Source organism: Zingiber officinale, chromosome 6B, assembly GCF_018446385.1.
Source record: "Zingiber officinale cultivar Zhangliang chromosome 6B, Zo_v1.1, whole genome shotgun sequence".
In the NCBI taxonomy this organism is placed as follows: domain Eukaryota; kingdom Viridiplantae; phylum Streptophyta; class Magnoliopsida; order Zingiberales; family Zingiberaceae; genus Zingiber; species Zingiber officinale.
In genome coordinates, this window is record NC_055996.1 from 68,351,478 (window position 1) to 68,358,629 (window position 7,152).

Below are 7,152 nucleotides of genomic sequence, written 5' to 3' on the forward strand. Positions count from 1 at the left end.
GCGAGGAAGGAGGACCAAGACGTCCTTTGCTGTTAATTTTAACGTCGACGTCTTTTACTACCAATTTCGGCACCGACTGTAAGACCGATGCGGCCGGCTAGAAGGGGGGGTTGAATAACCCTGAGTAAAACACAACCCTTTCTCGGACAATTATGCTAACACTTGAAAAAAAATAGATTAATCAGAAAATAAAGCATAAAAATGAGGCACCGGTTTTGACTTGGTTACAACCGAGGAGGTTGTTAATCCAAGGAAGATTGTTGCACTAAAAACTCCTTCAGGCGGAGAAGCCTCGTTTACAGCAGTGTAGGCACAAAAAGAAAGAAGCTAATCAAAGCAATGGAAGCACACAAGTGTTGTTACAATTTCTGAACTGATGAAAAGCTTCTGGACCAAGGCTATATTTATAGCCTTGGTCGGGGCGCCTGGAAAGGTTCCGGGCGCCCTGGGGGGGATAAATTTTATCCCCCAACGTTCAGATCGAGATAATTCTCGATCTGGTCAACATTACTGTTCCGGGCGCCCCGGATGGGTCCGGGCGCCCCGGTCAGTTCCGGGCGCCCCGGACCCCGAAAGTCAACATAGTTGACTTTTTCATCCGGGACCGCTTCTCTGGTTCAGTCCCGCTTCGGTCCGGTTCTTCCGCTCCGGATCCGCTCGTTTGGGTGATCTCTGCCTTCCGGAAAAGGGCTCACCCGAACCCAACTTCCGGTCTTCTCGAGCGTGCTTCCCTCCGGCTTCTCGTCCCTCGGAATTGCCGCGTGTTTCCTTCTCGTCCGCCAGCGTACTCATCCGCAGTCTTCGTCCCTCGGTCGTCGACCTTCTCGCTAGCTGCGTCTCTTGCTCCTCGAGCAATCTTCCGCTCCGGCTTTCGTCCCTCGGAACCACCGCGCTCTTCCTTCTCGTCCGCCGGTGTACTCTTCCGCAGCGCCTCGTCCCTCGGACGCACAGCGTGCCGTCCTTCTCGCTAGCTGCGTCTTCCACTCGAGTACCTGTGTTCCTAAGCTCCTGTACACTTAGACACAAGGTTAAATACACAGGACCTAACTTAACTTGTTGATCACACCAAAACAACCTTGGGGTTCCAACAATCTCCCCCTTTTTGGTGTGATGAACCCAAGTTAAGCTAGGGTTAAAATAGACATAAAATTGAATTAAGTAAATTAACTTAAATTACAATTTAAGTGTAAAAAGATAGAAAAAAAATTAAATTCTATCTACCTCCCCCTAGACTTATACTTTCCCTTCTCCCCCTTTGATCACAAAAAAAAAAATGGGGTTCCAAGAAAAATAATCTAAGGGTTAAAGACTTAGAAAAAATATTTCTAAAAAAAATCTAAGTTTTTAAGAAATTTAGAAAATTTTTCTAAGTAATTAAAGCTGAGATTTCTAGTTTCAAGAAAAAAAGTTCTTAACTTAGGAAAAAATAATTTTTGAGAGTATTTCTAAGAATAAAAAAAAAAAAATCTAAGTAGGTAAATTGAAATAAAATGTTTTGAATAACCTTTTTCAAGCACTAATTAATTCTTGTATTAATGCTTCATTAGTAAGTTAATTAAACATTTATTTCAATATTTTGGCTTCCAGGTCTTGGCGAGGCACTAGGCCTTCTTGGTTATTGGAGCAACAACCACTTCCTTAGACAAAGCCTCATAAAGAAATTCTTTATTTAATTTTCTCACTTAAAGCGCTAATTTTACTTTTAAAATTAATTTAAGCATGATTTAGGAACCCAATATAGGTTCCAACCTACTGGATTAACTAAAAAGTTTTTAGGGACATATTTTCTAGAGATATTTTTAATTTGTCCCTGGTGATATCTATAATACCAATTCAAATTATTGAACCTTCTAAAATTGGTTTTAGATGAGCAAGCAGAGTTTTTCAAATTTTCTACTTGAAAAATTAAATTTTGAATTTCTAATTTTAATTTTTCATTTTCTAAATTTGATTTATCTAGCATTTCTAACGGACAAGATGTAGCTAATATTGCTTTTAAATCTTTATTTTCATTTTCTAATTTGCAGCAATCTTTTGTTAAAATTTTAATGAATTTAAACATTTTATTAGGAGGAAGAGATCGTACCTCACTTACCTTGTCGATCTCGTTGTCGGTTTCTCCCCCTGAACTGCTGCTTTCTTCGGACGTGGCTCCCCCTTCATTGATGCTTTCGATGCTCATTTCGGAAGAGCTTGATTCGCAGTCGTCGTCTTGATGACTCGCCATTAACGCGAGCCCGGAGAACTCCTTGACTTCTGATTCTGACGACGTATCGTCCCACGTCGCTTTTAGGGCCTTGCGATTTTGGATAGGCTTCTTACCCTTGTCCTTCCCGTTGTTCTTCAGTTTAGGGCAATTGTCCTTGACGTGCCCTTCTTCATCGCAATGGTAGCAGCGGATGGTTCTTTTCTTTCTTCCCTGCGGATGGTTAGATTTCCTAGATTTACAAATATTTTTAAATCGTCTTACCATCATTACCATTTCCTCGTCGTCGAGAGAAGATTCTGACTCAGGTTCGTCTCTCGAAGCTTTAAGGGCGACATTATTCTTGGGCTCCTTCGGACCTGCACATCTTGACTCATGCACTTCAAAAGTTGAAAAGAATTCATCTAATGAAATTTTTTCTAGATTTTTTGAAATGTAAAAGGCATCTACTAGTGATGCCCATTTTGAGTTTCTAGGAAAGGAATTTAGGGCATACCTTAGCGAATCTCGGTTACTTACCTCTTCTCGGAGATTCGTAAGTCTGGTGATGAGTTCCTGAATCCTCGAGTGTAGATGTGCAATTGTTTCACCTTCTTCAAATCGGAGGTTTGTAAGCTGGTTACGAAGTAAATCCCGTCTTGCAAGTTTGGCTTCGGATGTTCCTTCGTGTAACTCAAGGAATTTATCCCAAAGCTCCTTTACCGAGTTGTAGGTACCGACTCGATTGACTTCTTGTGTTGGAAGTACACTTAGCAGATGAAATTCTGCTTTCTTGTTTGCCACGTGGTCAGCCTGCTCCTTCTTTGACCATTGATTTCTTGCTTTGCCCTCTGGTGCTTCATAGCCAAATTCCATTGTTAGTAATAAATCATAATCTGTTTCAAGAAATACCTCCATTCGCTTTTTCCAGCTAGCGAAGTCCCCTTCGAATTTTGGTGCGTGGATGTTGGATCCGGCCATCTTGTTGCTTCGTTCGGCGGTTAGTCCTCCTGAAGCGCCTCGGCTCTGATACCACTTGTAAGACCGATGCGGCCGGCTAGAAGGGGGGGTTGAATAGCCCTGAGTAAAACACAACCCTTTCTCGGACAATTAAGCTAACACTTGAAAAAAATAGATTAATCAGAAAATAAAGCATAAAAATGAGGCACCGGTTTTGACTTGGTTACAACCGGGGAGGTTGTTAATCCAAGGAAGATTGTTGCACTAAAAACTCCTTCAGGCGGAGAAGCCTCGTTTACAGCAGTGTAGGCACAAAAAGAAAGAAGCTAATCAAAGCAATGGAAGCACACAAGTGTTGTTACAATTTCTGAACTGATGAAAAGCTTCTGGACCAAGGCTATATTTATAGCCTTGGTCGGGGCGCCTGGAAAGGTTCCGGGCGCCCTGGGGGGATAAATTTTATCCCCCAACGTTCAGATCGAGATAATTCTCGATCTGGTCAACATTACTGTTCCGGGCGCCCCGGACCCCGAAAGTCAACACAGTTGACTTTTTCATCCGGGACCGCTTCTCTGGTTCAGTCCCGCTTCGGTCCGGTTCTTCCGCTCCGGATCCGCTCGTTTGGGTGATCTCTGCCTTCCGGAAAAGGGCTCACCCGAACCCAACTTCCGGTCTTCTCGAGCGTGCTTCCCTCCGGCTTCTCGTCCCTCGGAATTGCCGCGTGTTTCCTTCTCGTCCGCCAGCGTACTCATCCGCAGTCTTCGTCCCTCGGTCGTCGACCTTCTCGCTAGCTGCGTCTCTTGCTCCCCGAGCAATCTTCCGCTCCGGCTTTCGTCCCTCGGAACTACCGCGCGCTTCCTTCTCGTCCGCCGGTGTACTCTTCCGCAGCGCCTCGTCCCTCGGACGCACAGCGTGCCGTCCTTCTCGCTAGCTGCGTCTTCCACTCGAGTACCTGTGTTCCTAAGCTCCTGTACACTTAGACACAAGGTTAAATACACAGGACCTAACTTAACTTGTTGATCACACCAAAACAACCTTGGGGTTCCAACATCGACAACCCGGGGTTTCATTGCCGCTACTCTTTATTCTCGCGGGTCTCACCTTGGCCTTAATCCTAGTGGTTTTCGTAGTCAAAAAAAAGTTCAAGATGTCCTTTGCTGTCAATTTAACGTCGACGTCTTTTACTACCAATTTTGACACCTACAACCCGGGGTTCCATTGCCGCTATTCTTCATTCTAGTGGCCATGCATCTCTAGATGAAATTGATAAAGAAATAAATTGCACAAGAGTAGGAGACATCAAACCTATAATAGCATTGAGGAGAAGTTGATCCTGGCGGAGCTAGAGAATATGATCAGGATTCGCCTAAGGGAGCGTGGCATCTGTAGACATTATCTGCGTAGGGGGGCAAGGACGTGAGTCATTAATAAAACCCAGTAAGTCATATCCGAATAAAAGAGACGTGTACTGCAAGCGCCAGGCAGAATAATTGGAAGTGGTTAGTCGCAACGGTGCGTGAGCATTGACGTTGAGAACCACAAGAGAGACAGGAGAATCAGATGATAATTGATTTATGAAGGGGGACTAGGTTCGTAAAAGCCAGAGAAGGTGGTTTTAGAATAATCCTTAATAACATCATTAATATGGCTTTTAGAATCACTTTATATTCTAAACTGAGTACTAAGGATTAAAGTAAGGCGATTCTAATATAATATCAGGTTGCGATCTAAGTATCTTCAAATGAGGATCGCAACCGATCAATTTCTCAAAATTCTTGCTCGACAAGGTCTGGGGACATTGAAGTAGATGCCTCTTGTGTATGTATGCTTGGTCGTTGGTAAAATCTCGAGTTGCTTGCCATAGTGTATGCTTCCTTGGTTGAGGATCAGTCGCTTAGAAGAAAAGAGGTGGTCTTGCTAACACAATATCCAAAGTCCCATGGCTACCTTCAAAAAATACTGCCTTAATTGCAGTAATGTCGGACCAGTAAAACTCAATCTTGCTCTTCAAGCCACCTTCGAGAACTTCTCATACAAGTTTATGTTTGGCGAGGTAACATTTTGCCACTAAATCACCTTCAAATCTAGACACACACTCCCATGTCCCAATCCTCAATAATGAGGAAGGAAAATTCAAAGCTTTGATTTTGCTCAATGAGCTCGAAGAAGCTGAGAAGTCTGATTGTTCACCAACTTCCGAGCCCTTCGAGCTAGTGAAGTATAAAGTTTTACCTGTCTTTGCCTAAGAAAGCATCATCTAAATCATATCAACTAGAGACGGACTCTTCCTGGGGCGAAGACCCAACGATCCAGGTTCCCCAAGCACATTGTTGTACAGAGTCTGCTCATACGAAGTGCTCACTTCCCTCACCCTCTTGTGGAGACGAACGTGCTTCTCGTCCAAAGGTTCCTCCACTTCCAACTTCATTGCCGGAGGAGGGGGAGCCGAGTGCGGGGTGGAATCAGCTCGGCGCTTGCTGGAATCTAAAGACCAAACCATTCCGCCGGAAGATATCCAAAGTAGGAACCCTAGAACGCCTAGTTCCGCTGCTTCTCCGCAGCTTTTATGCTTCGATCGCGTAGAGATATTTCGTAGAAACAGAGGTGGAGAGATCTATTCGCGAGGAAGGAGGACCAAGAGGTCCTTTGCTGTTAATTTTAACGTCGACGTCTTTTACTACAAATTTCGGCACGGACAACCCGGGATTTCATTGCCGCTACTCTTTATTCTCGCGGCTCTCACCTTGGCCTTATTCCTAGTGGTTTTCATAGTAAAAAAAAATTCCAAGATGTCCTTTGCTGTTAATTTAACGTCGACGTCTTTTACTACCAATTTCAACACCTACAACCCGGGGTTCCATTGCCGCTACTCTTCATTCTAGTGGCCATGCATCTCTAGATGAAATTGATAAAGAAATAAATTGCACAAGAGTAGGAGACATTAAACCTATAATAGCAATGATGAGAAGTTAATCCTGGCGGAGCCATAGAATATGATCAGGATTCGCCTGAGGGAGCGTGGCATCTGTAGACATTATCTGCGTAGGGTGGCAGGGACGTGAGTCATTAATAAAACCCAGTAAGTCATATACGAATAGAAGAGACGTGAACTGCAAGCGCCAGGCAGAATAATTGGAAGTGGTGGGTTTCAACGGTGCCTGAGCATTGACGTTGAGAACCACAAGAGAGACAGGAGAATCAGATGATAATTGATTTATGAAGGGGGATCTAGTTCGTAAAAGTCAGAGAAAGTAGTTTTAGAATCATCCTTAATAACATCATTAATATGGCTTTTAGAATCACTTTGATCTTCTAAAACTGAGTACTAAGGATTAAAGTAAGGCGATTCTAATATAATATCAGGTTGCTAACTAAGTATCTTCAAATGAGGATCACAACCGATCAATTTCTCAAAATTCTTGCTCGACAAAGTCTGGGGACATTGAAGTAGATGCCTCTTGTGTATGTATGCTTGGTCGTTGGTAAAATCTCGAGTTGCTTGCCATATTGTATGCTTCCTTGGTTGAGGATCAGTCGCTCAGAACAAAAGAGGTGGTCTTGCTAACACAATATCCAAAGTCCCATGGCTACCTTCAAAAAATATTGCCTTAATTGCAGTAATGTCGGACCAGTAAAACTCAATATTGCTCTTAAAGCCACCTTCAAGAACTTCCCATACAAGTTTATGTTTGGCGAGGTAACATTTTGCCACCAAATCACCTTCATATCTAGACACACACTCGCATGTCCCAATCCTCAATAATGAGGAAGGAAAATTCAAAGCTTTGATTTTGCTCAATGAGCTCGAAGAAGCTGAGAAGTCTGATTGTTCACCAACTTCCGAGCCCTTCAAGCTAGTGAAGTATAAAGTTTTACCTGTCTTTGCCTGAGAAAGCATCATCTAAATCATATCAGCTAGAGACGGACTCTTCCTGGGGCAAAGACCCAACGGTCCAGGTTCCCCAAGCACATTGTTGACAGAGCCTGCTCATACGAAGTGCTCACGT